This window comes from Arachis ipaensis, chromosome B2, assembly GCF_059453495.1.
Source record: "Arachis ipaensis isolate K30076 ecotype BB chromosome B2, ASM5945349v1, whole genome shotgun sequence".
Classification (NCBI taxonomy): domain Eukaryota; kingdom Viridiplantae; phylum Streptophyta; class Magnoliopsida; order Fabales; family Fabaceae; genus Arachis; species Arachis ipaensis.
The window spans coordinates 84089649-84100547 of record NC_142437.1 but is presented as its reverse complement, the minus strand read 5'-3'; the positions used below and the strand labels follow the sequence as shown (position 1 = coordinate 84100547).

At 39.9% G+C, this 10899-nt stretch overlaps 1 non-coding gene across 1 annotated transcript; it reads left to right on the top strand.

Moving 5' to 3' along the window:
- Nucleotides 1–10574: 10574 nt before the first annotated feature.
- On the top strand, nucleotides 10575–10682 carry LOC148574654 (small nucleolar RNA R71). The gene has a single exon (XR_015906660.1). It is a non-coding gene; the product is annotated as a small nucleolar RNA R71 (small nucleolar RNA).
- The last annotated feature ends 217 nt before the right edge of the window (nucleotides 10683–10899 follow it).

Genomic DNA, 10899 nt, shown 5'->3' with positions numbered 1-10899 from the left:
GATTGAAAATTGGAATTCTTGCTGGTTGATTTAGATCCCTTTAAAGCTAGTCTTTCCATAGGAGTTGACTAGGATTTGAGGAATCAAATTAATTAGTCCACTTGACTTTCCTTTATTTAGTAAGGGTTAACTAAGTGGGAGCAATAAACAATTCTCATCACACCTGATAAGGATAACTAGGATGGGATTTCCAGTTCTCATACCTTACTAAGAGTTTTTCTAATTATTAATTTATTTTTCTTGCCATTTAAATTACTTGTTTCCTATTTCAAAAACCAAAAAATGTATCTTTTTCCATAACCAATAATAAATCATACTTCCCTGCAATTCCTTGAGAGACTACCCGAGATTTAAATACTTCGGTTATAAATTTTATTGGATTTTGTTACTTGTGACAACCAAACTTTTGTACGAAAGGATTCTTTGCTGGTTTAGAAACTATACTTACAACGCGATTACTTTTATTAAATTCTTTACTGGCAAAAGTCCTCTCGTTAAAATGGCGCCGTTGCCGGGGATTTGCAAACGTGTGCCTTATTATTGGTTATTGTAAATATTTTCTTTTACTTGTTTATTTGATTTTATTTTCTGTTTTTAATTTTAATTTTTATTAGCTACTATGAACTCTCACCCCCATCGCTTTGAGTTTGGTTCTAATGTTGCTGTGAGGAATGGAAGCTATAACAGGAACATGCATCAAGGTCAAAACAATCAAAGATGGAAGGAGCCACGAGGATCTGATCAACCCTTTCGGCAACAACACCTTCCAAGATACCATGGACAATGACCATTCTACAATGCATGCCAAGACAATAGTTATGGTGGACCTTCTCGTGACAACCAACCTCCACCAAATTACTATGGTCAAGAGCCATTCCGAGGTGCGTACCGAGAAGATAGATATGGTGGACTCCCTTGTGGTTACCAACAAGCCACATCATACACCTATAAACCACTGATAAACCCCTATTTTATGATTCATCTTGTGCTCAAATTGAGTATTTTTATCAATTCTCCACCCACTTATTCATATGAATTGCATGGTTTTACTTTCCCTTCCTTATTTCATGATATATGTGAAAAACATGTTTCCTATGCTTTAAAAATATTAAATTTAATTACCCTTCATTACCATTCGATGCCGTGATTTGTGTGTTAAGTATTTTCAAGTCTCATAGGGCAGGAATGGCTTAAAGGACAAAAAGGAAACATACAAAAATAGAAGGAAAGTAAAAAAAATGGAGTTTTGAAGAAAAGGCAGCGACGCGAACGCATGGATGACGCGAACACGTGCCTAGCGCGAAATGGCATCAACGCAAACGCGTGACTAACGCGGACGCGTGCCTTGAGCAGAACGCAAATGACGCGGACGCGTGACCGACGCGTACGCGTGACAAGAAAGAACTCCATTTCACGCGAACGCGTGACAGACGCCACGTACAGGAATCTGCAGAAAATGCCCCCAGCGATTTCTGGACCCTTTTTCGGCCCAAATCCAAGTCAGAAACACAGAATATAAGCCAGAGAATGGAGGAATTGAGAGAGACATTTTGACAACATTCATAATTCACAATTTGAGGTTTTAGATGTAGTTTTAGAGAGAGAGAGAGAGAGAGGTTCTCTCCTCTCTCTTAGAATTTAGGATTAGGATTAGGATTTAGGATTTCTATTATGATTAGGCTACTTCTCTTCAATCACAGGTTCAATGTTCCTTTAATTAATGTTTCTCTTCTATTTTTATTTATTCCAATACTTTTACTTGTTAATGTTCCAATTTAGCTTATGAACCTTTCCATGTTAGATTTGAATATTCTATTTAATATAATTCGAGGTATTTCAGACTTATGATTGCTTTCTTTAATGTTATTGATGCTTCTAATTAATTCAAATTATTTTCATTCGAGTAGATTTTCTTCCCTTTTGGCTTTGGTTGAGTAATTGGTGACACTTGAGTTATCAAACTCAGCTGTTGATTAATATTTGAAGCTTGCTGGTTGATTTGGATCCCTCTAAAGCTAGTCTTTCCATAGGAGTTGACTAGGACTTGAGGAATCAAATTAATTAGTCCACTTGACTTTCTTTTATTTAGTAAGGGTTAACTAAGTGAGAGCAAAATCAAATTCTCATTACACCTGATAAGGATAACTAGGATAGGATTTCCAGCTCTCATACCTTGCCAAGAGATTTTCTAATTATTAATTTATTTTTCTTGCCATTTAAATTACTTGTTTCCTATTTCAAAAACCCAAAAATATACAATTTTCCATAACCAATAATAAATCATAATGCCCTGCAATTCCTTGAGAAGACGACCCGAGGTTTAAATACTTCGGTTATAAATTTTATTGGGTTTTGTTACTTGTGACAACCAAATCTTTGTACGAAAGGATTTCTGTTAGTTTAGAAACTATATCTACAACGCGATTATTTTTATAAAAATTCTAAATTAGCAGAAATCAATTCGTCAAAATGGCGCCGTTGCCGGGGATTTGTAACTGTGTGTCTTATTATTGGTTATTGTAAATATTTTATTTTGCTTCTTTATTTGCTTTTATTTTTGTTTTTAATTCTTATTTGTCACTATGAGTTCTCACCCTCGTCCCTTTGAGTTTGGTCCTAATGCTGTTGAAAGGAATGGAAGCTATAACAGGAACATGCATCAAGGTCAAAACAACGAAAGATGGAAGGAGCCACGAGGATCTGATCAACCCTATAGGCAACAACACCTTCCAACGTACCATGGACAACGACCATTCAATAATGCATGTCGAGACAATAGTTATGGTGGACCCCTTCGTGACAACCATCACCCACCAAATTACTACGGTCAAGAGCCATTCCGAGGTGCATACCAAGATGATAGATATGGTGGATCCCTTGTAATTACCGACAAGCCCCGTCATATGTCTATGAACCACCTCCTCAACACAGCTTTGAACCACCATACTCACGAGCCAACTACCACCATTCACCTTCATATGACCCTAACCCTTATACACTCCAATTCCAACCCAATTACTCCCAAGAATCACCACTTTCCTATGCACAATGTCCATATCCATCAACCCAAGAATCAAGGGAGCGTCTCAAGGAAACAGTGGAAAAATTTCATGCCACCCTTCACCAATTGAATCAAGCGATAAATCGATTACCTTCCCGATGTTCGGACACTCAAGGAACCCCTATGGCTTCATGTGGACAATCTAATGAGGAACGCAGCATGAAGGAGATACTAAAAACTTCACTGGACAGTAAGGAGCATGATTTTGTACTGGAATAAGTAGAGGAAGCTGAAATTATCGAAGAAGAAGAATTGGTTGAAGACTTAGGAGATGCTGAACCTCCATGGGAATCCATACTTATGGAGAATTCCGTCAAGGAATTTGCAATTGATGCTAGGGAGGATAGTGCACAGCCCCCAAAGCAGGTGTCTTATGAAGAACTGGACGGAACAACTCAAGAAGCGAGTTTCCTTGATAATGATAATCACGAGTCAAGTTCTCCTAGTAATGAACTTGCATCCGCAAGTAAATTCTCTGAGATTGAAGAATCTTCCCCAGGTGAATACGAAAATGATGCGGAGGTAGACTTCTCTCAACCTCCAAATTATGACTTGAGTGATGAGGAAGATATCGAAGACTTTGATCAAGACGTAATTGCAGTTGAAGAAGTTTACAAAGAAGTGGAAGAATTCATAGAAGAACACAAGGGAGTAGAGCTTGTAAAACCACTGGAAACACCTTTTTCAAGGCCATTACCATCCAATACAAATTTCAAGTGGGTAAAATCCTTAGCCTTTATCTTTATTTTTCCACTTGAATATGGTTTGCTTGAAACAGATGGCCAGCTTAGAGCTCTTTGCGGCTTTAAGAGTAAAAGGGAAATGGTTCGTGCTCAAGGCTGGTATGCAAGATTCAATGAGGTTCCACGCTTCACTTTGAAGTGTAAGGATTAGTTTCGAGTTCGATTGAATGGGTCTCAGAAGATGTTTGGTCATCTTGGTGAGAATACAACTTTCGAGTTCGATTCAAAATCACTAACACCCACCCACGCAAAACCCTACCCCCTCCCCCCGCGTCACACTTCATCTTCTTCCTTCCTCCTCTGCACTTTCTCCTCTCTCCTCTGCAACCCACCACCGTGATAAACCCCGATTTTATGGTTTATCTTGTGCTTATTTTGGGAGATTTTATCAATATTTCTCACACTTATTCGCAAGAAATGCATGGTTTTGTGTTCACTTCCCAATATTGCTCCATGATGGAAAACATGCTTATTTTGCCTTAAAATTACCATATTTTAATCCTCTTCTATTGCCATTCAATGCCGTGATGTATTTGTTGAGTAATTTCAGGAATTATAGGGTAGGAATGACCTAGAAGAGAGGAGGAAAGCATGTACAAAAAGGGAGGAACATGAAGAATTGAAATCTTGGGAGTAGCAGCATCAGCGCGCCCGCGCACTCCACGCGCACGCGTGGATGAGGTGGCTGGAAGCGGCACGCAAGGAAGAACGCATTCACGTGGATCAGAAGATTCCTATCGACGCGCACGGGTACTTGGCGCGGAGTATGTGACACAAAAGTGGGAAAAATTGGGCAAACCAGGATAATTTTAAATTTTTATAGAGAATGTATATGTTAGGTGAGATCTTAGACTAATTAAGGATTCAACTTATAGCTCACTTAGCCTTATATATATCCTCACCTTCACCTTGGCCCCATTACAACCCTGAAAAGACCTCATGATGGTTGTATGTATACATTGTATATTTGTTGATTGGTTAGATGAAGAACAAAGTTTTAGAAAGCAGAAATAGAAAAGAATAGAGTGATTAACCCCAAACACTGAGTGACTATAGAGTAAACACAAAATCTAGTGAGGGTTCAATAGCTTATCTCCATATATCCAGACTTAACTGTTTAACTGTCTTGCAAGTTTGTGAAATATTTTAACCCAACTCAATTGTGAAAGTGCTTTAAGATGATATAGGCTTGGCTATATGATTCTGGTGCACGAAATTGTGATGTCCAGGCTCGAACAATCCCTGGCAACGTGAGGCAACTTGGTACGCGTAATCGTGATTACACATTCATAATTTGTCACAACTTCGATACAACTAACCAGCAAGTGCACTGGGTCGTCCAAGTAATACCTTACGTGAGTAAGGGTCGAATCCCACGGAGATTGTTGGTATGAAGCAAGCTATGGTCACCTTGCAAATCTCAGTCAGGCGGATATAAAATAATTATGGAGTTTTCGAATAATAAATAATAGAATAGGGATAAAGATACTTATGTAAATCATTGGTAGGAATTTCAGATAAGCGAATGGAGATGCTTTTCGTTCCTCTGAACCTCTGCTTTCCTGCTATCTTCATCTAATCAGTCTCACTCCTTTCCATGGCTGGCTTTATGTGATACATCACCACTGTCAATGGCTACTTTCGGTCATCTCTCGGGAAAATGATCCAATGCCCTGTCACGGCACGGCTAATCGTCTGGAGGCATCACCCTTGCCAATGGCTTCATCTTATCCTCTCAGTGAATAATATGCTCACGCACCCTGTCACGGCACGGCTATTCATCTGTCGGTTCTTGATCATGCTGGAATAGGATTTACTATCCTTTTGCGTCTGTCACTAACGCCCTGCAATCGCGAGTTAGGAGCTCGTCACAGTCATTCAATCATTGAATCCTATTCGGAATACCACAGACAAGGTTTAGACCTTCCGGATTCTCTTGAATGCCGCCATCATTCTAGCTTACGCCACGAAGATTCTGGTTGGGAGATCTAAGAGATATTCATTCTAGCTTATTTCAAGTAGAACGGAAGTGTTTGTCAGGCACGTGTTCATAGGGGAGAATGGTGATGAGCGTCACACATAATCATCACCTTCATCACGTTCTTGGGTGCGAATGGATATCTTAGAAGCGAAATAAGATGAATTGAATAGAAAACAGTAGTACTTTGCATTAATCTTTGAGGAACAGCAGAGCTCCACACCTTAATCTATGGAGTGTAGAAACTCTACCGTTAAAAATACATAAGTGAAGGTCCAGGCATGGCCGAGATGGCCAGCCCCCAAAGTCTAAGAACAATGCGTTCAAAGATGATCCTAAGATCCTAAGATGATCAAAAGATGCCTAATACAATAGTAAAAGGTCCTATTTATAATAAACTAGCTACTAGGGTTTACATGAGTAAGTAATTGATGTATAAATCCACTTCCTGGGCCCACTTGGTGTGTGTTTGGGCTGAGCCTGAGTGTTGCACGTGTAGAGGTCCTTCTTGGAGTTGAACGCCAGCTTTTGTGCCAGTCTGGGCGTTGAACGCCAGTTTATGTCGTCTATTCTTAGCCAAAGTATGGACTCTTATATATTTCTGGAAAGCCCTAGATGTCTACTTTCCAACACAATTGGAAGCGCGCCATTTCGAGTTCTGTAGCTCCAGAAAATCCACTTTGAGTGCAGGGAGGTCAGAATCCAACAGCATCAGCAGTCCTTCTTCAACCTCTGAATCTGATTTCTGCTCAAGTCCCTCAATTTCAGCCAGAAAATACCTGAAATCACAGAAAAACACACAAACTCATAGTAAAGTCCAGAAATGTGAATTTAACATAGAAACTAATGAAAACATCCCTAAAAGTAACTAGATCCTACTAAAAACATACTAAAAATAATGCCAAAAAGCGTATAAATTATCCGCTCATCACAACACCAAACTTAAATTGTTGCTTGTCCCCAAGCAACTGAAAATCAAATAGGATAAAAAGAAGAGAATATACTATAAATTCCAAACTATCAATGAAACATAGCTTCAATCATATGAGCAGGACTTATAGCTTTTTGCCTCTTGAATAGTTTTGGCATCTCACTTTATCCATTGAGGTTCAGAATGATTGGCTTCTATAGGAACTCAGAGTTCAGATAGTGTTATTGATTCTCCTAGTTCAGTATGATGATTCTTGAACACAGCTTCTTTATGAGTCTTGGCCGTGGCCCTAAGCACTTTGTTTTCCAGTATTACCACCGGATACATAAATGCCACAAACACATAACTGGGTGAACCTTTTCAGATTGTGACTCAGCTTTGCTAAAGTCCCCAATTAGAGGTGTCCAGGGTTCTTAAGTACACTCTTTTTTTGCTTTGGACCTTGACTTTAATCGCTCAGTCTCAAGTTTTCACTTGACACCTACACGCCACAAGCACATGGTTAGGGACAGCTTGGTTTAGCCGCTTAGACCAGGATTTTATTCCTTTAGGCCCTCCTATCCACTGATGCTCAAAGCCTTGGGATCCTTTTTATTGCCCTTGCCTATTGGTTTTAAGGGTTATTGGCTTTTTGCTCTTGCCTCTTGGTTTTAAAAGCTTTTGGCTTTTTCTGCTTGCTTTTTCTTTTTCTTTCTAATTTTTTTTTCGCCTAATTTTTTTTTTCTGCAAGCTTTGTTCTTTGCTGCTTTTTCTTGCTTCAAGAACCATTTTTATGATTTTTCAGATTATCAAATAACATGTCTCCTAGTCATCATTCTTTCAAGAGCCAACATATTTAACATTCTTAAACAACAACTTCAAAAGACATATGCACTGTTCAAGCATACATTCAGAAAACAAGAAGCATTGTCACCACATCAATATAATTAAACTAAGTTCAAGGATAAATTCGAAACTCATGTACTTCTTGTTCTTTTGATTTAAAACATTTTTCCTTTAAGAGAGGTGATGGATTCATAGGACATTCATAACTTTAAGACATAGTTACTACTACTAATGATCATGTAATGAAGACACAAACATAGATAAGCATAGAAAACGAAAAACAGAAGAAATAAGAACAAGGAATGAATCCACCTTAGTGATGGTGGCATTTCCTTTTTGAGGAACCAATGATGTCCTTGAGCTCTTCTATGTCTCTTCCTTGTCTTTGCTGCTCCTCCTTCATTGCTTTTAGATCTTCTCTGATTTCATGAAGGATGATGGAGTGCTCTTGATGTTCCACCCTTAGTTGCTTCCAATAATTGTGTAGAAGAAAATGTATCCCCTGAGGTATCTCAGGGATCTCTTGATTTGTAGTCAAATGTTCTACCACTGAGCTATAGACCCTTGATGGAAGCTTTTGTCTTCCCTTTCCTCTTTCTAGAGGCTTCTCTGGCCTTAGGTGCCATCAATGGTTATGGAAAAAAAACAAAAAAGCTATGTTTTTTACCACACCAAACTTAGAATGTTGCTCGCCCTCGAGCAAAAGAAGAAGGAATAGAAGAAGAAGAAGATATGGAGGAGATGGAGGGATGTGTGTATGGATGTGAGTGGTAGATGAAAAACAGAAGGGGTGGTCATGAATGGAGAGATAGAGGGTGAGGTGGGTGGGGATCCTGTGAGATTCACAGATCCTGAGATGATCCTGTGGGTCCACAGATCTTGAGATGATCCTGTGGTGTCCACAGATCCAGAGGTGTCAAGGATTTACATTCCTGCACCCATTAGGCATGTAAAATGTCCTTGCACACAACTCTGGGCGTTCAGCGCCAGGTTGGTGCCCATTTTGGGCGTTCAACGCCCATTTGCTGCCATTTCTGTCGTTGTACGCCAGAACCATGCTTTTCCTGGGCGTTCAGCGCCAGGATGTTGCCCATTTTGGGCGTTCAGCGCCAGAACCATGCTCTGTTCTGGCGTTTGAACGCCAGGCAGATGCTCCTCCAGGGTGTGATTTTTCTTCTGCTGTTTTTGATTTCGTTTTCAATTTTTATATTTATTTTGTGACTCCTCATGATCATGAACCTACAAAGACATATAATTAAGAAAAATATAGTTAAATAAATAGAAATTGGGTTGCCTCCCAACAAGCGCTTCTTTAATGTCAATAGCTTGACAGTGGGCTCTCATGGAGCCTCACAGATGTTCAGAGCATTGTTGAAACTCTCTAACACCAAACTTAGAGTTTGGATATGGGAGTTCAACACCAAACTTAGAGTTTGGTTGTGGCCTCCCAACACCAAACTTAGAGTTTGACTGTGGGGGCTCTGGTTGACTCTGCTTTGAGAGAAGCTTTTTCTACTTCCTCTCCATGGTTGCAGAGGGAGATCCTTGAGTTTTAAACACAAGGGAGTCCTCATTCCATTGAAGGACTATTTCACCTCTGTCAACATCAATCACAGCTCTTGCTGTGGCCAGGAAAGGTCTTCCTAGGATGATGGATTCATCCTCTTCCTTTCCAGTATCCAGGACTATGAAATCAGCAGGGATGTAAAGGCCTTCAACCATTACTAACACGTCCTTTACTTGTCCATAAGCCTGTTTTCTTGAACTGTCTGCCATCTCTAATGAGATTTTAGCAGCTTGCACCCTATAGATTCCCAGTTTCTCTATTACAGAGAGGGGCATGAGGTTTATTCCTGAACCAAGGTCACATAGAGCCTTAAAGATCATGGTGCCTACGGTACAGGGTATTATGAACTTTCCAGGATCCTGTCTCTTCTGAGGCAATGTCAGTTGATCCAGATCACTTAGTTCATTGATGAACAAGGGAGGTTCAACTTCCCAAGCATCAATGCCAAATAATTTGGCATTCAGCTTCATGATTGCACCAAGAAACTTGGCAGTTTGCTCTTCAGTAACATCCTAATTCTCTTCAGAAGAGGAATACTTATCAGAGCTCATGAAGGGCATAAGGAGGTTCAATGGAATCTCTATGGTCTCTAGATGAGCCTCAGAGTCCTTTGGTTCCTCAGAGGGAAGCTCCTTATTGATCACTGGACGTCCCAGGAGGTCTTCCTCCTTGGGATTCACGTCCTCCACTCCCCTTGTAGGTTCGGCCATGATGCTTATTTCAATGGCCTTGCACTCTCCTTTTGGATTCTCTTCTGTATTGCTTGGGAGAGTACTAGGAGGGATTTCAGTGATCCTTTTACTCAGCTGGCCCACTTGTGCTTCCAGATTTCTAATGGAAGATCTTGTTTCATTCATGAAACTTACAGTGGCCTTAGACAGATCAGAGACTAAGTTTGCCAAATTAGAAGTGTTTTGTTCAGAATTCTCTGTCTGTTGCTGAGTGGATGATGGAAAAGGTTTATTATTGTTAAACCTGTTTCTTCCACCATTATTAAAGCCTTGTTGAGGCTTTTGATCCTTCCATGAGAAATTGGGGTGATTTCTCCATGATGAGTTATAGGTGTTTCCATAAGGTTCACCTAAGTAATTTACCTCTGCTATTGCAGGGTTCTCAGGATCATAAGCTTCTTCTGCATAAGAAGCCTCTTGAGTACTGTTGGATGCAGCTTGCATTCCATGCAGACTCTGAGAGATCATATTGACTTACTGAGTCAATATTTTATTCTGAGCTAATATGGCATTCAGAGTATCAACTTCAAGAACTCCCTTCTTCATAGGCGTCCCATTATTCACAGGATTCCTTTCAGAAGTGTACATGAACTGGTTATTAGCAACCATGTCAATGAGTTCTTGAGCTTCTGCAGGTGTTTTCTTTAGGTGAATGGATCCACCTGCAGAGGTGTCCAATGACATCTTTGATAGCTCAGATAAACCATCATAGAATATATCCAGGATGGTCCATTCTGAAAGCATGTCAGTAGGACACTTTTTGGTCAGTCCTTTGTATCTCTCCCAGGCTTCATAGAGGGATTCACCTTCTTTCTGTTTGAAGGTTTGAACATCCACTCTAAGCTTGCTCAGCTTTTGAGGAGGAAAGAACTTGGCTAAGAAAGCCGTGACCAGCTTATCCCAAGAGTTCAGGCTGTCTTTGGGTTGAGAATCCAACCATAATCTAGCTCTGTCTCTTACAGCAAAAGGGAAAAGCATGAGTCTGTATACTTCAGGATCTACTCCATTAGTCTTAACAGTATCACATATCTGCAAGAATTTAGTTAAGAACTGAAAAGGATCT